Raw genomic sequence first — 22983 nt, forward strand, 5'->3', positions numbered from 1 at the left:
TGTGAATACTAACACCAGCCTATAAATTATCCAGCAGAGCTCTGGCACTTTAGCAGTCTGTGTTTTCAGTGGCGTGCATGCATAATTGATCTGGGAGACTGCCTCTGCTTTTACTTAGGCATTTGCAGAGACCTTAGACTTTCAGAGTTTTCAATCATTGCTGCCTGTATGTTTATTCTCTTCTCTGACTGCCTTTTCCTCTTTCACCTGCACACATACTTCTGCATCTGCCTGGGTGTAGTGTGTCATGTCACAGTGTAACCTGCCAGAAGTTTGGGGGTGACATTATAGGCAACTTTCCTATAAGGTGTGGAAGCAACAGGTCACTGCAAACAACTTTCATGTGGAGTATTGTGCATCAGAATTTGAAAGGCTCTGTCCTCGCTCACTACTTGGAGGTTGGGGATGTGTGTGTTTTGGTCCCATGATGTGCCTTATGGAGCAGTCTAGTGAGCAGGTGCTGCTGTCCTTTTTTCTCTCATATTTCCAGGTGAAACTCTTAGCATCATAGATGCTGACCCTGTGGCTCATTGCTCTTAGCTACGGAAAGTTGCCTTTCAGTCAGTTGCCTTCTGACTGTAGAGTTTGAACTCTAAAGAGTTAAATGCTTGCTCTAGTATTTGGCTGATGGGGCTGACTTTTCTTGCCTTGGAGCTTCTTTGTGTCTTTGCTTAGCTTTGTCCACAACCAAATTATCTCAGTTGAATCTTTTTTCTCTTATGTTTCTTTTTTCTCTTTTAAGTCGCCCAGAATGGTCAGCAAAAACCTTTGTCTAAACTCCAAATGGAGTCAGCCTTATCAAGGTTTCACTTATTCAATCAGTTTAGAGTAAACCACCTTAACACTTACACATCATCAGGTGCCCCTGTGAAAAGGTTTGGCTGTTGTATCCTATAAGAGTAGTCAGTTTCCAGTACAAGATTGTGCCATTTGAGAGAAGGAGGGGACAGGGTGTAGGTTTGATATCTGTGTGATCGGGAACTGACAGTCCTAGGACTCCAAGGAACAAATGAGGAAAATAAGTAAAAAAGGAATCTAATAAATGATTTAACTGTATTGTAGATGTGGTTGGCACTAACAGCATAGATGACAGCCTGGTAGCAAAAGAATCCAAAGGAAGTAGCTGGAGAAGAGGTAGGAAAAAGGAAGTTTTAAAAGTAAGAAATAAAAACACGAAAATAAATATGAAGCGTTTGGTGAGGCAAAAGTGTATAGGGAAGTAAAAGTGGCTGGGCAGGGAGAAGGACTAAAGAAAAAGCTTTTGAATGAAGAGTGTGAATACAGAGAGCAGAAGGCCACTTTCTGATTTATGAAGTGTATCTCTAACAGAGCTTCATGTGTGTGCTGACCCTGCTGACATCTGCACAGGAACTTGTGTGACTTCATACAGAAAGCAGAGGTGAGAGCCAGGAGGCAACACTGGAAGGGATGTCTGGAAGGAGCAAGGTTGAGGAGACAATCTCTGGGAAGGGAAAGAATATCAGACAGTGGGTTGGATGTAGGGGAAGTGTGGGGAAATGCAGAAGGGAAAATTAAGTGACAAGACTCCCTTTTGAGGAGGAACAAAATCCCAAAAGAAATGCAATGCTTTTAATATTTTTATTCCTTGATGTGAAAACAACCCCCAAAACATTCAACATGCCTTCCTCTAGGTGTGTGATTGGAGAGGTGGGTTGGAGAATGAATCATAGATGTCTCATCATTCTAGGGTAGAGTGTGTGAAAAAGACTGTAACCAGTATTGACACTGTCTGTTGAACACTGAATATGTTTTTGTGCCTGATGGGAAATGTGTGTTTATTTGAGGCAGAGGATTTTCAGTGTGTGTGCGTTGTTTAAGGACTGTGCAGCAACTTAATATTAGCTGAAAAGAAAAAGTGTTCTCTTTGGGTTCACCTGCTAATATTTGAGTTTCTGCAGTTACATTTCCATATGTATTTTTCCTTCCCTATTTCTACGGCTCTAATCCAAAGGGAATCTGACTGCTTACAAGAGAAACAGTCAAACTGGCTTGACACAAAGTACTGTCACATACATGGAGTAAGCACTTAGGTGAAAGGCATTTTCCCTTCTAATCCTTCAGTTGGATTAATCTTAGGTGTTGCTTGCAACAATAGCAAATAAAAAAGTACTCAAATAGAATAATTATTTCTTTTAATTGGTAGTATCCTTTAATGGAATAGAATTTGCCAATGCCAGTTAATTTTTTGATCCAAGACAAATAGCAAGACATCTTTGTAATTTTTTGTTAAATTAAAGTACTTAAAATCAGTATAATATCTGTTAAAAAATAAGTGCAAGTTTCTGAATTTTAAAGCTTTCTAGGAAAGAAGATGCCAATCGTTAACTGCCTTGATCCAACTAATTTAAAAAATTATATATAATTATATATAAAAATATATATATATGCATATGCATACATCTCTGTTCAAGGTGAAAAGGTTTGAAGAATTGTATCATTTTGGACCACTTAAATGATAGGATAGGCTAATAATTCATATTCATAATGAGAAGGAACACACAATTCAGTTATATAGATCACTGTGGGAAATTAAAAACATGGAAAAAGTGTTGAGAAGAAATGAGGAGGGTGCAGGTTTCTATAGGATGAGGTAATGTTCCCTTCACCTTTTCTTCAGATCCTACAGTCTGACCAAGTTCATAGGGAGGAGTCAAGCTGCACCTTGCAAGTGGAAGGACAAAACATGGATATATGAACTTGGAAGAAATGATACTGTAGGATCAGCATGACTGCTGCATCTGCTCTTGGTTCATTTCCTTTTCCAAGGGAAACAGGAGTCTTGGCAGGAAGATTTATGCAGACTCTTGCCACTTTTCTTCTTGATGCCACTGCTTTTCAAAGTCTGTAACTACATTTTCTTTGATTAAAACCAGGAATTAAAATCCCACCTTCTATCAAATGACCAGCCTGAGGCTGGGATTTGACACTGTGTATCCTCATCCCTCCTTAGCTTCTCTGGTTGGAAAGGTAGAATCTTGTGCTTCCCTCGGAAGAGTTCAGCTTTCTCTGCTTGGTGTGACAGTGGAAGGTCTCTTGGGGAGCTGATGTTGGCTGGTCCTGCCTGCTGTCTGTGACGAGGTGTTAGAGGTTTCCTTTTTGGGAGTTGGTATGGGAGTAAGGAAGGAGTGAGGCCCAGCAGCTCTGCTGAGGATTGAAAGGGAAGGACAAATGTATACGATGCGACTTCTTAGTCTGTACAAGAATTCTGTAAATTTAAAATATGAGGTCTCCCTGTGATTCTTCATTTCCCTGATGAGCAAGGAGAAGTGCAGAATGCAAGGAAACACTGTATGTGCAGATGGAGACATTGGAAGCACCAGTGAGTCTGTATGTCCAAAGAGATGAGGCCTATAGGGCCAAGAAAAGTGTTGTTGAAGCAGGACTAGAGGAAGACTTGAGAGCCTACTGCCTTCTTCAGATGGGCAAGCTCTGCCACACTGGGTGGGGTTTTTCTATGCAAAGTAGTTGATGAGGATCCCCAACCTCTCCCTAGCTCCTGAGCTCTGTTTGTTGATAATTTAGTCTCTGTTTTAGTGCACATGATTCTGTTTCTTCCATAAGGAATTTACTTCTGCATGGACTAAAACCAATGTGAAGTAATAAGGGCAGTAGATGTCTCTTCTGAAGACAGCAGACTTTCTTTGTGTTCTTGTCAGGGAGGGCTCATGCTGAATTACTGGTTCACACATCAAGGCTAAAGAATTAAAAACTGATCACCCCAGAAGACAAAAAACAGGGCATATGTTTTTGCCATCAGTGCAGCTGCTTTTGCATTGATAATGGTTAGATGAGGGTGGACTTCAGCTGAGCATGTCTCCTGTTTCTTTGAGATAGATGGGAGATACTTCAAATTTGTGTGAACTCTCCTTGGGTGACAGCTGTTGAAATATATAGTGGTGAATTATTATATACATGCAAGATGTATGAAGTGAACTAGATACTTCTTGTATTGTTCTCTGGTTTCCATGTTTCTCTCTTTGGCCAAAGGCTTCCTTTTGCTGGGGGCTGTGCTGCCTGTAGCATGTTCTCCTCATCTGGGGCTCAAATGACATTTGGCTTCTTGGCACTGCACCAAGACAAAGACATACTGCTTTACTGGGGACTGAGGTACAACACTTACTGGGAATAATGGAGTTAGACTGTGTGAGAGGAGACTATATGATCCTCCCTCCAGTTGTTGTGAGATATATAATCTAAAGAAGTATATGGAGAAACCAGCAGAAACTTCAGAGTAAAAGCCACACTAGAGCAAACTACTGTCAAAGCAGAAAGAAGCTTCTTCCCTGCCATCTGCTGGGGTTTTTCATGTCCCCATGCTTTCAGTCTTCCAGCTCTTCAAGGTTTCACCTGGTTCCACCTGGTCTTTCTGCTGAGGGCGCAGTGCCAAAGGGCACACCTGATTAGTGTACAGGGTCACCCCAGGAGACCTGCATTAAGACTGAACCCAAGTCCAAGGCATAGTACATTTGATGAACTGTGCTTTTCCCTAAGGGTCTTTTTTCCTCATATAACAAAATAGCTCTCACAGATGGGTGTGACTGATGATATCCACTCAGGAGGAGCAAATGCTGTGAAGACAAACAGTTTGGCATGGATAGAAGTGTTTTGGGATGAAGCCAAACAGTGAAATAGAAATACTTCAGGTTGTGTCTGCCATCAATTAAGATCCTGGGAGCTGTGGGTCAGCACGGCTTCCTTTTGAATTGACCTTGATTTTCATTACAATGTTGTAGCTGATTTATATATTTTGTTATGACATATATATATGTTATGTTATGTTATATTTTGTTTTATATATTTTGTTATGCATGCCATCTTGTCCCATCTGCCTTCACTAGGTATCCCTGATTTCTCAGCCTTTATAGATGAATTGAGCACTGCCTGCTGCCTCAGGCTGACCTGGCAGTGCTTATGTACAATGAGCAGAGATGGGTGGAGTAGTGATGGGGAAATTGGGCAGCATGAGCCAGCCCTGAGTAAAGGGGAAGAGTGTGTTTCCTTGGGCTAAGCTTCTGTTTTGCCTTTTTCCTTGCTGCTCACTGCTTTCTTCATGGTTCTCTGTGGTGTCATCTCCTTTAATCCTTGTGCAGCAAAGGTTAATGTTAATGATGTGTATGAGGGAAGTAGTCCCTGCTGATACAGGTAAATAATTATTTAATAAAAAAGTAATCATTGATCAGTGGCTCCAGTATGCCAAAGGTCACTTATAGATCCACCTCTCACTGTGAGTCAGGCCCTCTGTTTTAATGACCTAATTCCCAGGTAAGTCTCTCTGTTATTTGGCAGAAGTGGTGCTAGGAAACCCTACTTCTTACAGAATGTCTCTTTTGGCATGTCATGCCAGGGGGAAGGAAAAGACTTGGAGTGATCTCAGCTGTCTGTGATTTAACATACTTCCAGTCCTGCTAGTTTCATACTCAAGAAAACCCAGAGTTGTGAGGATCATGGAGGTTAGATGTTCTCTTGCTACTGGAGAAATATTTTCAAGCCAAAATTGAAGTATAGTAATGGGGCAATGAAAAGGCAGGTAAGATATTTGTGAAGCTGTAATTATTTCTTTTGCCCTAGTTTAATTTGTAAGAAGTAAGGGCAAATATAAGAGGAAACTCCAAATACCAAATTTTGTTACAAGTTTCTGGCAGGCATTTCTCTTTCTTCTGGGCCTTTAATATGAGCTGTAGGAGGGCACACAATGATTTGTAAAGATGTCACATTTCTGAGTGGTTATGGAGAAATTGAAGAGTAGCATGTCATCCAGTCACTGTGAAGGACAGCATTCACCTGCACTTCTAGTGTAATATACCAGTAAAAACCTCTTGGGACGTAAAAATCCTATGGGCTCAACTAGATCTGATGCTTGTAGGAAGAGAAGTTTTATGTAATTCTCTGCAAATCCCATGCAGATGCAGTTTGCCAAAGGCTTCTGCACCTGGATAGGAGCATTCCCACTTGCCATGTCTCTCACTTGGTAACCTATTCCCATACAGAGCAGAAATACATAATCCAATTGTTTGCATAGAGTCTTTTTATAGGCCTACTAAAAGTGGTATTAAAAATATAGGACTTAATATATCCTTTGCTGCAAAGGATGCTACATGTAATATTCATATTGTTCTATAGTGCATGTGTGCAGGTGAGCTGGGTAGCTCAAACAGGCTGCTGCTTGCCTGTCTGACTGGGAAAAGCAAGAGGAACCCAGGCCAGAAGGGCTGTGGCATAAACTGACAGCTGTGGAAACTGAGATGACATTTCATGACATGATGTTGTAAAGTTAATAGAGTTAACCAGGTTTTATGTCTTTATCTACAATTTCAGTTTCTAAAACAGGATGTGGAGGCTTGATCTGAACCAGAACAGGAACATGCTGGACTAGAGAAGGAAAGTGTGAGTTTCTGTGGTAGTTTGCATCTGCAGTGGTGTAGAAACCATTGAGGCTTTGTCCTGTGCTACAATCTCAAAAAAAAAAAAAAAAAAACAAACCAAAAAACAAAAAACAAACAAACAAAAAAAAAACCCAAAACCAAACAAAAAAACCCAGAGGAATTCTGTGTCTTTCAGAAATACCCAGGTTAAACTTCAGGAAAAAAGAGCAGCTCAAAATTCTATCTTCAGGACTTCTTGGTGTCTTTGATTACAAAATATCCTGTCTTAGGTATCAAATAAAAGATCTGGGATAAAAAAGTACTTCCCAGCCTTATTGAAGCCAATATAAATTTCTTCTGACTTTAGTAGTGCTGAATATTGCACTACTGAATTATCTCCCCTAATTCTTTGGGTAACATTAGTCACCATCTTCTCCCAGCAGAATGTAGACTCTCTACACTAGAACTGCATGCATCTGAGAGCAGTAGCTGAGGAGGCTCTATCTTTGACTGCAAATGTGAGTTCTGGCCTTTCTTGCAGTCTTGATGAAGTAATGAACATCTTTACTTGGTTTCTTTGTACCATCTTGGCTGCTTTACTCTCAGAGGCTGATATTTAGCTCCCAAAGCATTTCTTCTTGAATGTCACATATCTCATGGGAGTTTCTCAAGACATATTATGTATTGATATCCTCTGGAGGCACAGGCAAGGCCAGTTTGTACAGTAGTATTTCACCATGTGCTGGAAATGGAGGTCACTGATTTTCTACTTATTTTTTCTTGTGGGAACAGGTACGTTTGGCACCTCTCTGATATTCCACAGGAACCAAGTTCTCAAAGATTTGTTAGTGTGCGTGTGTGTCTGTCTGGAGTGTCTTCAAACAGATGTGTAGAGTTAAAGAAAGTCTATAAAATTTCCCTGTGGATTTCATTGTTAGCTGCTGGAGCGATTAATGAATAGCAGCAGGGTGCTATGTGGGTGTTTGCTCCAAGGCTGTCTCTGATAATACAGGACAGGGACTTGCACTTTTTCACACAGAAAAAAACTGAAATAGTAGTATTTTTCTTGGGGATTTTTTTTTCCCTAATAGAATGAACATGCTGACTTATGGAAGAGGAGTGCTGTTCCTCACTGGTGCGTGGGTATCAGATGAAGCCTGTACTACTGAGCTACTCAGTGCTGTGGTTCACTGCAGATTACATGGGTAAAGAAAGATTTTGTAGAAGGAGGTTTTGCTCTGGCCTCTCTCAGGGTGCATTATTTTCTATTGTTATTGATGGTTTTGTAACTCTCAAGTGACAGTGCAGAGTGGAGTCCTTAAGTGAGTTGCAAAAGGCTATCGATAACTTGGAAATAATGTACCAAAAGCTGGTCCCTCTTAAACCCAGTTAAAAGCAAACCCTGGTTTTAGTCTTTCTGTTGATAGAGTTTGTGGTTGGGTTAGGTTTTCACCCAGGGTCCTGGTGTGCCCAGTGTGGCTGGCTATACTATGGAAAACAACTGCTTTGGAAGAGGGCAGAAGGCAGGCCTGGGAATGGAAAAGGAACTTGATTCTTTTTATTATGACAGTTGAGGGCAGGACGAAGGAGGAAATGAATTCCAAGGCCTGCGGCACAGAGAGCACAGAAATACGGACATGAAGTAGTTTGTGGGGCATAAAACATGAGGGAACATTTAGTCTGCTGCATTTTTACTGCTGGGACCCAGCTCTGGGTTTCAGGATCTCCTCCAGTGGTGGAGGAGAGTGTTTATCCTCACCACATCTGATTCAGGCCAAGAGGTAATTCCTGTGCAGTTGCCTTAGCAGTACCATCAGCTATCGACACAGTAGAAGATAGTGCTGCAATGATAGGCAGGCCAGGGAAAGAGGAAACAACTGCAACCTTTTTTTTTTAATTGACAGAAGTGGTAGATAGTGTGTAGCTATATAATATAACTATTGACAAAGCAGGGGAAGAATAGGATTCAATGTTTTATCTTTGGAGAGGTTTTGATCGTGGAATCGCTCTGTTACCTCTAGAGAACTTAATTACACACAGCCCAGCATGGTCAAACTGGATAGAGTTAAGCAGTGGCACTATGCACTATGTCCAGTTTATTTTGAAAGATGATTTTTGCCTTTAAATTAAATAGAACAACCCATCAATGACATATATTTTTAAATTTTATGTTTTATTTTTAGAGCTTTTTATAAGCATTAAAAAAAAAAGCTCTCAAACTAATCGCAGTGCATCTTTAAAATGTCCTGGCCTGTATCATGACCCTTGATCATGAAGTGTCAACCTTAATAGCCTTATCCATCTGTCAAACAGAAGTTGTTGGTTTAGCCGCATTCCTGAGGAGTTAAATTTTGCGACATAGTCAATTGCTGTAAATTAATATATGGGGCATCAGTTGGTAGATAGTCACTATCCTTGTGGACAGTATTAGTTTATGATGAATATAAGGTAATCTCATTTGACTTAAGCCTTTCTTGTTATGAGCTGAATTTAATTGCATTGTTTTCTATTGACCAAGGACATAGACCCATGAGCCCCACAGCTGATGGTGCTGCCTTCATACACCACAGTGCCTTAACTGTGTCCATGCCCCTGATACGTTATCCTCACCTCACAGTCCTCCATCCAGTACTCTCTTCTCCAGTATTTTTCCTAGCTTATACAAAGAGATTTTTGCATCAGAGACTTAGTACAAACAGGCTGTGATTGACCTTTTAAACCAAACAAGCTTGCATGTTTCCAATATGAAGAGACAGCAGACAAGCCTCTGGCTTGAGGCATAAGATGGAGAAGAAAGGGAGGGATAAATATCAGAAAAGTAGGAATAAAGAACATAGCCTTGCTATGTGGAGCAGAGAAAAAAAACAGTTTCTGCTTGCTTTGTCAGTATGTCTGACATGTTGCAAGACACTCTGTAGTGGGAGTTTCTGCTCTGTGGAGGAAGGAGAAGGAATGTGCCTGTGTATATTTATAGACCATAAATATTTGTTTTGTGCAGGTTTTAGATACTCTCATCTGAAGATCCTCAGAGTTCTTCTCAGACTGACTTGGCATCTGTTCAGTCACACAGAGGACTTGTGTGTATGTAAATTCTGCTGTAAGAATCTCTTGCACTCTCTTTGGTTACCTCTAGGCAAGAAAGGTTTGAATTTCATCTGGGAGTTCAAAAAGGAAGATGTCTGAATTAATATCACATATATGTTCTGGCCATTGCCCATTCTGATTATTTTGCTCACTTTGCCCATATTAGAGACTGTGCTCCTCTGGGGGCAACTACCACTCTCTTCTTTTATTTTAGGGGATTCAGTGTATTTTGTTCCTGGAGTGGGTGGGGCTGACTTTTTGAAGAGAGTTCTGGGCAGAGCACTCTCTTACCAGCAACTCTTACCAACATGCAGGGCAGTTGGTAGGGTAGACCATAGTTGCAGGAGGTGAAATGTGGGTGATTAATGCAGAGATTGTGCCTTCCCTGTTCCTGTGAAGGGCTTCTAAAAGTCATACCTCATACCTATGATTATGCTTGGTTGTTCTTTAAAAGTTGTCTGTAAGACTGCAAATACATAGTCTGCTAATGCTTTCTTAGGATAAATGCTTTTCCCCCTTAATGCGATATTAAACTATATTTACTTTATTTACTTTGCACTTTTGACTTCTAGTTTTTTATTCTTTATCTAGTGGCCAAAGTTTCTCCATATCATGATAAATGATGACAAATGCAAAAACCAGTGCTGTGAAGGTGTCTCTGAGCTCTTACCTAATACAGATCAGATAATTTGGAGTTTACAGTTTACCTCTGCATGAGTCCTTGGTCAGGATTGTGTTTCTTCGTGTCCTTGCTTCCACCAACATAGTGCTGTGTTTTTAGTTTAAATGAGAATAATATTGAGAAACACACTGATGTTTAGTTGTTGCTGATCAGTGCTCACAATAGGTCAGGAACTTTGCAGCTTCTTATGCTGCCCCACTCATGAACAGGCCAGGGGTACACAAGATTCTGTGAGGGTAAGCAGCCAGGACAGTTGATCCAAACTGGTCAGAGATATTCCATACCAGATGGTGTCATGCTGGACAATAAAACTGTGTGGAGTTGGCTGGCAGGGTGTTGGGCTGCTGCCTGGGGACTGTCTGGGCATCAGCCAGTGGGTGATGAACAATTGCATATGCATCACTTGTTTTGTATCTTCTTTTGTCATCATTATTATTTTTTTCCTTCCTTCCTATTCTGTCCTAATAAACTGTCTTTATCTCAGTGCAAGAGTTTTACCTTTTTTGTGATTCTCTCCCCCATCCCACTGTGGGGTACTGAGCAAAATGCTGTATGGTATTTTTAGCTGCCTGCTGTTTTAAACCACAACAGTCCTTTTTGATGCCCCATGTGGGGTACTAATGGTTGAAATAAAGACAGAGCTGACCAGAGCATGTTAAAACAAGCTCATTATAAGCATTCATTATATTAGTATAGTAGTCACTGATTCATGGATACCTTGTGTGGGAGGATACAGCAATGAAACCAAAGCAACTGACAGGACAGAACAAACCCCTTTGGGTTGCTGGGTTATGGCAGGATGTTGCTGTCTGGGGAGAGAACCTAGGTGTGAAAGTACATCATGTAGATGCCCAGAGTCAGACCAGTGAAGAATATCAGAACAATGGCCATATGGATAAGGCTGCTGAGACTGAAGTAGCTTAAATAGACCTGGAGTGCCAATGCAAGGGTGAATTATATCCAGCTTGGTGGGTCCATGACACCCCAGGTCACCGAGGAAGTTACACAGCATATAGGTGGGCTTGACCATGGACACTATAGCACAGGTTATTAATGAAGGTGAAACGTGTACTGTGATCAAGCAGGCGAAGTTGTTAAAGCCTCTGTAGTGTGATGAATGATGTTCAAAATATAAATATGGGGAGGTCTGGCAGACTGATTATATCACACTCCTCACAAACCCATCAAGGCAAGCGCTAAGTCCTTTTAATTGTGCAAACAGTCACCAGTTGGCTGGAAACACATCCTGTGCCACGTGCCACCTCCCAAAACGATTTTGTGCCTTGAAAAGCAAGTCTTATGGTGACATGACACATCAGAAAAAATTGAGTCAGGAAATGGGACTCATTTTCAAAGCAGCCTCATGGAGACATAGGCCAAAGTGTATGCTGTTGATTTGGTAGCCACATTTCCTATCATGTAGCAGCCTCTGGGGAAATCAAATGATACAATGGAGTGTTAAAGACTACACTGAAAATAATGGTGTCGTGGTTTGACACGGAAAAAGAATTTTTTCCGGAAGGAAGAGGTCAATTTGGATATTGACCAATTGAAGGTGGACAGGCCTCTGAGAACACAGAGGGGTTAAAAGCAGAATTCCCAGGGGAACTCGCTCTCTTTGGTTCCGGTCAGCCGCAGTGCAGCCTCTCCCCTGCCTGGCCGTGGCTGGGTGGGGAGGGGAAGGCCCGTGGCCGGACTGAGGTGGGCCCAAGGGTGGAGGGACTGGAACCCCCTGCAGATGGAAGGGTGGAGAAATCTGGGATGTCTCCGTTCCCCCCCCAGAGTTTCTGTCCCGAGAGGGAGAGAGAAAGAGACATCGGCAGTTCTGTCAGCAATTCCACCGTGGGGAAGGAGGAGCCGGGGGGGCTGCAAGGTGCCCAGCTGCCTGTGGGAGCTGGAGTCTGGGCATCGAGCCATCCGGGGAGTGTACTTTTAACCCTTCCTGAGAAATGAAAGCTTTGTGAATTTTTCTTTCCCCTCCTCGGTTTGAAAGAGAGGAAGAGAGACAGCTTGGACCCTGGGATGTTAGAAGGAGGAATTCTAGATGGGAGGGGGACAAGGAGTGGCTTTTGGCTGGACTTTTCCGTGTTGACCACAAACTGAACCAATCTTCTCCTTCAAGAGAGATTGTATTTTAGGAGGATGCCAGAGCAAAGTCAAGAGACCTGCTTCAGCTGGGAAAAGACAGAAGTGGAGTGAACAGAGAAAAAGTTAGGGGGTTTGTGGTGGTGCCCCCTGTCCTCAGAGAAGGAGAAGAGAAGAAGATCTCTGTTCTTGGACCCTCGTCCCCAGGGCAAAATGGGAAAATGGGGGGGACTGTGGTCCCAAAAAATGAAAAACTGAACTGTTGTTTTCTCCCCTCTTGGCAGGGCATCCTTGAAAAGAAAAATCCTAAAAAGCAGTCTGTCCATCCATGCATTGGTGGTGAGAGCACTGTGCATGGAAAGGAGAAGGGTCACCATTGGCAAACTTTTCTCCGAGCGGTGCCATGTGTGACATGGAAACACAGGATGTGGAGCTGTGTTCCCTTGGGGGGGTCTGTGGCACAGGAGAGATTCTGTTCCCTCAAAGGGCTGAGTATCGATTGTCTGGAGGGTGGAAACCTGATTGGGGTCCAGATTGTGTCTCACTGTGGTTTGTTGGAGTTGGGTGGTGGGAGGAGGAATGCTTTTGCAAGGTTTCCATTTTGATCTTTGTGTGTTCTTTTTTTTTCCTTTTTCCTTTCTTTTTTTTTCTTTTGTAGTAGTAGCTTAATAAAGTTTTTTTCCTATTATTTAGCTTGGGCCTGCTTTGCACTGTTCTCGATTCCACTTCACAGCATTCAATGGAGAGGTTACATTTTCATGGGGGCACTGGCATTGTGCCAGTGTCAAACCATGACGAATGGGTAGTGAGAGCTTCAAACATTGGAATATACATTCAGCAAAAGCCATGTGGCTGGTTAACACAAGAGGATCTGCCCCTCCCATGACAGGGAGGAGTGAATGAACAGCTGTGGGGTGTTTATCTGCCTGCTGGGTAAAACTGCAACACCTGGCTGGGAAAATATTTGAGATCTAAATCAGCTGTCAGGTTCTGAGTGCTAAATAAATGCAATTAGAATTTCAGGTTTTCTCTTGATGTTCTATAATTTTTACCTTGCCTTGTGATCCCTGAATTTTAAGGCCGGAAGTGGCCATTATGACGATCAACTCCAATTGCCTGTGTAAGATACAGCATATGCTCATATAGTGAAACTATTTTGGAGATTTGAAACATTTTTGGGAACAGTACACTGGGGACAGTTTCTCTCCCTCACCATCCTTCAGCCTTGTCTTAAATACTTTCTGATATTTATTGGCTTTTTGGAACTCAGACTGTGCTTTTTTGTGGATGTTTTACAATATTTACCTTGATCAGAGTAGGAACACAGACTGCAGAGGGCCTCCTGAGCCCTATAGCATGCAGATATGTATCTTCTACAGAAAATAATCCCCAGGGCTTTTTTTTATGTCTGCCAGTTTTCTGGGTGGATGGCCATTTCAGAATTTCACTCTGCTGGTTGTTAGAACTGCTATTTTAATTCCCAGTATACTTGTACTTACAGCCAGTTTGTGCAACTTTCTTCTGGTGTCAGTATTGTTTTTCAGATTTAATAAAGCTCTCTTTTTTCCTGTCTTTAAAATATTTATAGTTAGTAGTAATTTCTCTTTGCCTTCATTTTGTTAGGCTAAAAGTGCCATGTTGTTTCAGTCTTTTCTTGTGAAATAGGCTCAGGGTTGCCTGGTTCATACTCAGAGGCTTTCTGAATACTTGGTTTCCTCCTTCATGGGCAGAGGTGGTCAGAATAGTATAGAGCAGGTCTAACCAGTGTGATGTGTTAGGATCTCTACTCCAAGACAACTCATCACCAGCTTTGTGTGCAGATCCACCTATTAGGGCTTAGCAGATTTCAAATGTCTGCACAAACTGTGTTAGCTCATGTGATGTTTGTAAAGAAGAAGGGTCTCTCTTTTCATGGCATGGATGATGGATGTGGGTCCTTGTGGCAATATGGACTCAACTTCTGCTCCAGAGGCATTGGAGATTGGAATTTCCTCATCCCTGTAGCTGGTGATAAAGATGTAAACTGGCCAAGTCAGATTTAATTCAGAAGCCAGCATTCTGAATTTAATTCTCAAGCATATCTGTTGCTTCCTATTAGTGCATCTATGTTAAGCATCTACTTAATGTAATTGCATGGCCAAATTGATTTATGAGGTCAAATAACCAGACAGACAATACAAATAGTGCAAAATAGGTTCTCCTTTAGTGTAGTTGAGGGTAATACTTTTCTTGATAGTATGTGTATCTGAACACATCTGCTTTCTGGGAATGTGGTGGTGTTATATGTAATACTCCACATATGAACATAACTATCCTTAAATAAGGATAGAGATGAAATGGTTACATATAAGTTCACTTGTAGTGTGAGATTACATATACATGTCAAACTGTTTCAATATTTTGTTCATGATTAAGAATGAATATTGTGAGAATGAATACTATGGAAATTCTCATAAGGGGAAAATTGGTGACTTGCTACACCACTTAGACACATACAAGTCTATGGGGCTGGATTGATGTGCTCAAGGGTACTGAAGGAGCTGAAGTGCTTATCAGGCTACTTTCCATCATTTATAAGCAGTCTTGGCTAACTGGGGAGGTTCCAGTTGACTGGAGGCTGGCAAACATGATGCCCAATTATAAGGAAGGCCAGAAGGAGGATCCTGGGAAATTATAGTCCTCTTAGCTTGACCTTGGTGCCAGGGAAGATTATGAAGCAGATCATCTTGAGTGTCATCATGTGGCATGTGCAGGAGAACCAAGGGATCAGACTCAGCCAGCAGGGATTTAGGAAAGGCAAAGTCCTGCTTTACCAACCTGATCATCTTCTGTGACAAAGCGACACACTTCATGGATGAGGGGAAGGCTGTGGATTTTGGCTGCGTAGACTTCAGTAAAGTCTTTGAGTGTTTCCTACAGCAGATTTTCTCCAGCAGTCTCCTGGAGAAGCTGGCTGCTCATGGCTTGTATTGGGTGTATTCTTTCTTCAGTAAGAACATTGGATGGTCAGCATGTTGGTGAATGGTGGTGGATCCAGCTTGAGGCCGTTCACTAGTGAGGTTCCCCAGGGCTCAGTACTGGGCCCAGTTCTGTTTACCGTCTGGATGAGGGGATCAAGTGCACCCTCAATAAGGCTGCAGATGACAACAAGGGGGGCAGGAAGGGTCTGCAGTGGGATCTGGATAGGCTGGATTGATGGACTGAGGCCAATGGTATGAGGGTCAACCAGGCCAAGTATCAGGTCACTTGGGTTCACAATTACCCCAGACAGCACTACAGGCTGGGGGAAGAGTGACTGGAAAGCTGCTTGGCAGAAAAGAACCTGGGGGTGCTGGTAGAACCAGCCAGGGTGTGCCCATGTGGCCGAGAAGGCAAATGGCATCCTGGCTGATATCGGCAACAGTAGCATAGCAAGACCAGGACAGTGATCATCTGCCTATACTTGGCTCTAATGAGGCCACACCTCAAGTGCTGTGTCCAGTTTTGGGCACCTTGCAACAGGAGAGATGTTGGGGTGCTGGAGTGTGTCCAGAGAAGGGCAGCAGGGCTGGTGACGGGTCTGGAGCTCAGGTTTTAGGAGGAGCAGCTGAGGGAGTGGGGAATGTTTGACCTGGAGAAGAAGAGGCTCAGGGGAGATCCTAACCCTCTCTGCAACTACCTGGAAGGAGGCTGTAGCAAGGGTCTGCCTCTTTAGTAACAAGTGAGAGGAATTGGCCTCAAGTTGCGCCAGGGGAAGTTTAGATTGGATATTAGAAAAAAAATTCTTTACAGAAGGGTTGTCAAGCATTGGAACAGGCTGTTCAGGGAAGTGGTTGAGTCACCATTCCTGGAGGTATTTATAAGAGATCTAGATGTGACACTTATGGACATGGTTTAGTGATGGACTTAGTGCTGAGTCAATGCTTCAACTCAGTGATCTTGAAGGCTTTTTCCAACCTAAATGATTCTGTGTTCTTTATTCTATAGCCCTATTGTGTTTGCATGCCACCTCATAGTGTGGTAATATAACAGTTTAAGTACCCAAAGTTTGGAAATTGAGAATTTCTGTTTCCATAATGCTCTCTTTTCCATGTGATGTGTTCAAGCCACAGTTAAGATAAAATCCACTGGAAAACACAAAATCTTACATCTGTTCTTGGGGCTACATCATGGTTAAGATGGGAACTGGATGGTCATAATCTTTGAATTTTGCATGATTAAATATTCAATAAATACATTTGCACTGTATATGGCAAAATTGTAAAAGAAAGGATCTGCAAGGAAAAATATAATTTTTTTATAGCATGCTGTGGTTGCATTTCTTAATATTGTGATGGTTTCCTTGTTTGAGTTTGAAACTTCGATGAATGAAGAGGTGCTAGGACACTATGATATGATTCGTACCCCTTAGCAAATGTTGCATATTCTCTTTTATCCAAAGAAGAAGAAGTCCTTTTACACTAGAGGATCTTCGTTTGAGCAGGTAAAGGAATATAACAAGAACAGGTGGTTAGAAGCTGAAATAAATTAATTTGGACTAGAAATAAAGTGCCCATTTTTAACAACTATGATAATTAGGCCCTGAAAAAATGTTCTAGGTGTTGTTATGAACTCTCCATTAATAGAAATCTTTAGGACAGGAGTGGATTTTTTTTTTGCCCTGCTTCAAACAGAAATTAATTCACAGAAGTTCTCAAACTAGATGACCTCTAGGGATGTTTTTTGTCTATGTAATTTGTGAATCCTCCTTAAGTCATATTCCAACCTTGGTTATACAAAAAAGGTAATTTTTGTGGTTGACAGACACAGAAAGTGTTTCCTCTGCATGGTCCCCGTATGACTCTGGAATCACAGAAATGGTCTGTCTTGCATGCTAGGTATAAAATAGATGTATATTTTTCCTTATATGGGCATAGAGAATTGAGACACTTCTGTGCAGAGAAGCTTGGGATCTACAGGGCTGTTTCCATTTGAGTTACACTGGCTGTTTTTCCTTAAATATTTGTGAGTAGGATTTGGAGACACTTGTCTCCAGTGTTGAATAGGAGTGTATCATCTGCCAGAATGTGGTAGAGGGGAGGTAGGTTGGGTCACTGCAGATTTTGACTGTCCACATTTTTGGTATGTGTCTGTGGAGCACAGTGAAAGGATGAACCTGGATGACACAATTGCTCTTCACTCCTTACTTTAGCTGCAAAAGCTTCTGTTCAGCAATGTTGGGCTGACTGCAACCAGAAATGCAAGGGAAAAAAAGAGTCCTTCTGTTTTGGAGTGTATTTTTCTAGGTGACTCAGGAGTTTTAACTGACACTTCTTCATCAGTCCATTATATCTAGGTGGGTATAATGGAAGCCAAAGATTAGGGTGGTGATAATGCTGAAGATGAGAGGGCAGTAAATAGACCTGAAAGCTATAGAAAAATCTTCTGAAAAGTTCACCCCTTCTCTGTCTCTGGGAAGGTGGCATGGATGCTGAAAGTCACCATGGCCCCTTAAACTATGTGCACATAAAATTAATGGTCATTGAGTCTTTGACATGGGCACTGGAAAACTTCCACCTGAACATGGCAGGGCAGGGCTAGTTTACATTTCTGCCCCATCACCAACATTTGGTTCTCTCTCACTCCCTTTCCTGCCTGCTGGATGTGTAAAGGAAGTTCTTAGTCCCTTCTGGCTCTTGAGTTGCCCTTCCCAGCTGCATGCTGAGCCTGCCACCATGCACCATCAGCTTTTCAGGAGCTAATTGGATAAACTCTACTCTAGAGCCCATTGAACTTGCCTGTAACAGCGCTTAATTAAAGTGCACAAAGTTTGAAGAGATAGCAAGTTAAGGCTTAATGCAATAACGAAATGGCACTATTCCACCATCTGCTTCCTTCAAGACGTTAATTGCTTCCACATATTTGTTTGTTTTAATTAGGAAAGAACCTTGATTAAAATGGAATGAGAAGGGGTAAGAGTGGAGGAAAGAAAGGCTGGAAGGAGAGGAAGTCAGGAGTGCAGGGGAGTGAGAAAGGAATGAAAGATGAAGGTTTGACCATGCTGCTGAGTGCTGATCAGCAGCTGTGAAATAGCAACCTAGGAATAAATATTTTGGCACTTGTGGACACAGCTTGGACAAGCAACGTGGTGTTTTGTCACTGAGAAACTCAGTCATAAAAGATGAAAAGAATAAGTGAAAAAAGCAAAAGCATTTTCCATGGAGAGATCCGTGTTACAACTACTTCTTTCTTACCCACCTGTGCAGAATCTTCCCTGGTTGTTCACTGTGACTGCAGTGCTTCGTTTTTTCAGTCTTAGGTACTAACCCACATGGAAAGAAAGGTAAACAGACTTCTCCCATGTTTGCTGCTTTCCTCTTCCTTGAAGTACCATCCTTTTGCATTAAGCTTATTTTAGAGTCTTCAGTTTCTTATGAGCAGCTCCAAATAAAACCACTTTCTAATGATTGATAACCATGCCTGCTTGAAGATGTCAGAATTTTCTGAATAGATGACTGATAAAAGAAAACTAAACAAATAATTAAAAAACTCATTCACCCATATTCCTAAGTAGGGGCATTGGCTGAAATTTCAGAGATAGGAGGTTAGAAACTTTTAATTTGATTAATCTGACTCACCACTGTCTATTCTTATTCTATTTCTTTCTCTCCATATCTGTTTTTTCTCCTTCCTTTTTCCCCTTTTTACTCTCTTGAGACTGAAGTCTGATTTCCCAAGCAAGTATCAATGTAATTAAAGTCAAACACAGCTCTTAAAAAAGGGAATCAACTAATTTCTTTTCTGAGCCATTGGTATTTTGGCCATATTTTGATAATGGAAAAGCATGAACCCAGGAGCATGAAATGGGGTTATTGTAGTCACTGAAATAATAAAATGTTTAATAACATGATCAGCAAAAAGGCTTATTTTACAGGAGACTATAGGCCTTGTGTTATGCTATTCTTGACATTCCTTCCCCATCCTCCTCTCTGACAGAGGCTGTAGCTTTGACATACCTAAATCTACTGTCATTTTTTTTATATCCCACTTTGAATTTTTTCTGAAAATCACTTTCGCTAGTGGAATGTAGTTCCATTCCTCTTTAGCAAGTTTAAGAAAGCTTGTGGTCAAAGAAAAATCTTTTATTCACTTTATCTCCTACCAAAAATAGAAAAAAAAAAATCCCGAACCCCAAACCTTCACGTGATTACCTTGAATAGATTGGTGAATGTTTTGATAACTGTGGAAAATATGTACTCAAACAATTATTATCCAGTAAGTATGGATAAATATTTTGTGTCTGGGAGGTTTAGTACAAGGATGGGAGCATGGCTTTTCACCTGTGGATCGCTGGTCCAAAATCAAGTCCTTTAATTTTGTCCTTACAATCCAGTATAATTTTTCCCTTGGGGCAGGATAGAAGTCTCACTGGATCAATTCTAATCACATTGCTTAGTGTTATGCACTTGAACACCTCCAAGATGTAAGCTATAAAAGAACCAGAGGAGAATCCAGGTTAGTAGGGACTTCAGAGTAAACTGAGTGGTATGCTGGGGTACTTTGGTGGTTTTTTTTTTTTGTTTTTTTTTTTTTTTTAACATCTCCTAATTTTAAATTTCTTGCACTCTAAACCCCATCAAAATCGCAACTCAGTATGATACAGCTTCTTGGCATCATGCAGTTCTGGTGATCCCACCTAGAAACACGGAAAATATTCACCAGACTCCATGTGAAGAGACATGGAGGGGCTGGGACTCCTCAGCTTATGAGGAGAGGGCTGGGGCAGGGAGTGCTGTAAAAGCCACAGTGGTCTGGAGAAGTGGTCGGATGTGGCCTCCAGTTTTGGGTTATAGCCAAGACTGAAGTGGAGAGGGGATGGATGGCTTGGCTAAAACTGTGTGAATGTGTCTTTTGGTTTTGAGAAGTGGGATGTAAAATGACTGAGGAGGAGGCAGGCTTCCAGTTGGCAGTGGACAGTAGGAGATAGCACTGGAGGAAGGTTTTGGGGAGGAGGAAAGGAAGAGGCATAGACTAGTACCTCTCAATGCAAAGTTACATTACAGTTGCAGGACAAACAGGCTGATTTCAATGTCCAGGGTCATGTGTTTTGATTGTGAAAGTACTGAATGAGGATGTGCACTGGATGGGGTAGCAAGACCAGTGTCTAGCTGGTCTTAGGAAAAAGACCAGCTGTCTTCAACAGCAGAATTTTCTCAACCTAGTTTTGCAGAGTCTGTTGGGGATGAATGTCTAAAGAGGAAAATGTCCCTGTGGGATTCTTAGCTATTATGAGTGTGAAGATTAAGGGAAGTTTGTTCTTGAAGTTTGTGAAATCAACTGAATCTGTGGGGTGTCCTTTTATGTTTTTTTTCCCCAGCAGCGCTGCTTAAATATTTTTTTTCTGACTTTATTGTCATTACCTACATGAATAGCAAATATTCTACTGAACACTACCATTCCCTTCCTCCTCTGCTCAATCATGCATTCTTGCCTCTATGGTATTGTTACCTCAGACTTTATTTTCATCATCATGAAACAGCCTGCAGTCCTGTGGTTTAAAATCAACTAGTTGTGTAGTGAATGGCAGGTGTAGATGGTACAGTTGCAATCTTAATCTCTCCCACTAGTCAGGAAAAGCTATTGGGAATAGATATTTTAGGAGATGTACTTTGAATGCCTCTAATTCTGTTGCCCTGGACGAGCAGTGTTTGCTATAGTGAAGCTGTAAAGGATTCTCTTGGGAGCCATCTGACAGAAAGCCAAGAGTGAGCTGTAGTCCAAGACAACAGACTGGCTCAGTGCTGCAGAGTAACTGTACACCTTTATTGACATGTATTTTTTAACAGGTGACTACTTCTAGCCTGCATTTGTGAGGTAATCGGAAGACCCACAGACTCATGGGTTTTCCATATCCTCTTCCCTTTTCATTTAATTCTGTAGGAAATCCTACATTAGGGATTCTGTATAAGCAGCTTACAGTGGTGTATGTCTTCCCTTTCCTGTAAACTGTGGAGACACTTTTACTTTTTACTGTAGTGTGCCTTGCACATGTTTGAAAACCAGCTACTTTGAAAGCAGCTTTTAATTTTTTTAAACGATATTCATAATTAAGTGAATCTAAAACCCCATATTTTTCAAAACAGACTTTGTAGATTCCTCCCTTTATTTAGATGGTAATTAAATGCAGAGAGAGACTTTCTTCTGTTAGATTAATGTCTTTTTAACTTGCTTAATTTTTGACTTTTAAAAGCCCCAGAAAAGTGGAGGAAGCAAATTAAAATTGTTGTACTTAATTGATCTTTAGCACTGAGCAATGCTGCATACAAGCAGCCTGCCTGGATTTATGTTTTTCTCTTCCTCTGACCCTTTCAGATGGTTTTAAGATGACCACTGGTCAAAAATGGATGTAAATGTACCTATTTTTTCCCCAGATGGATGACTGCCTGTTTCTGGAACCCCAGAGATGAGTTCTCCTTTAGGGAGTTTTGTGGGGGGACAAGAGGGGTTGCAGTTCTCCTGACTGGGCAGTACATAAACTGTGGGCCATGATTCTCATTTCAAACACAGAGGAGTCATTGTACATATTAATTTGTTGGTATTTAAATAGAGAAGGTGAGTGCCCCGGTTTCCTGTGTCGTATCACAAGAGGAGGGTTCTGTATGGCTGGGCAAGGCAGCCCCCAGGGAGGTGCAAACCATGTCAGCTCTCTGTGACTGAGCTGTTCTGCTCTGCCACAGCTGTCTGGGGCAGGGGGAGTGAGAGGGCAGCTGCAGGTAGGTCAGTAGTTGAGGCACATGAATGCTTCCCCACTTCCCCATCATTGCCGTGTCTTGCTCCTTGCCTGCTGAGTAAACCCGTGCCTCTTTGGGGCTGAAACATCAGGAATAATGGAAGAAAATATGTTGTGTTTTATAGATACATCTTCCCTTGCTTAATTTGAGAGCAGACTCTTAATGCCATAAAAGAAGATAGATTGCTCTTCTGTTAGCTTGCCTTTTGAGTGGTTTGAGCACTTCACAATGACTAATTAAACTTAACAATGTGGCTGCTGTAGTCCTAGCTATAACCCCTGAAAGAGCACTTTGCCGAAGGCCAAACAAGTCATGAGCCTCCTTATTTTGACTCTTGCATATACTCTGACTGCTAGAACATGAAGTTCATTGCATGAATCTCACTACCAAGTAGCAAAATATTGGCAGCCAAAAACTAGGTGCTATAGATAAAATGAGTTAAATTAATGTGTGATGAAGTTACATGGGGGAGGGGTTTGGCCTAGAATCTGGCAACTGGCAGGTTGCAGGAACCATCTGTTGCCTGTGGTATCAAGTAATCATTTTCATTAGTTACTTCTAAATCTCAGTTACTCAACGTAATTTGGAAGCATTTCTGCCAGGTTATTACAAGCACATCAGGTATCTTCCATATAGGTGTTGATTAGAAAAGCTTTTCCCCGTTTCCCCAGACTTATTTTTGTACTCTTGACAGGTGCAGGGTGGGAGACTGGAGTGCTCAGTCTACTCAAGAATGAGTGCTCTCACTAGTGATTTTTTTTTCGACCCACATGTTTTAGCTCTAGGCAGAGTGTCTCCTTAGGTATAGAGAGGAGTTGTACAGTTTTGTCTTTGCTTGCTTGCCTTACCAGTGGGCAGCAGAAAAATAATTGTGAAGGTTTGTGGTGTTTAATTTAGAAACTGGGGCTAATCCTGCAGCATTTCTCTCACTGGCTTCCAGTTTGCCACTAGTTAGCAAAAGCTGTATGTGAAACAAGGAGGTGAAAATTGGGACCAAAAG

The 22983-nt window shown here is 41.7% G+C and overlaps 1 protein-coding gene across 25 annotated transcripts in view; it reads left to right on the forward strand.

The window, feature by feature from the left end:
- Positions 1–22983, forward strand: part of NRXN3 (neurexin 3) — a 963701-nt gene that overhangs the window by 19102 nt on the left and 921616 nt on the right. The window lies entirely within an intron of this gene.

Source organism: Lonchura striata, chromosome 5, assembly GCF_050655825.1.
Source record: "Lonchura striata isolate lonStrDom1 chromosome 5, ASM5065582v1, whole genome shotgun sequence".
Taxonomy (NCBI): Eukaryota; Metazoa; Chordata; class Aves; order Passeriformes; family Estrildidae; genus Lonchura; species Lonchura striata.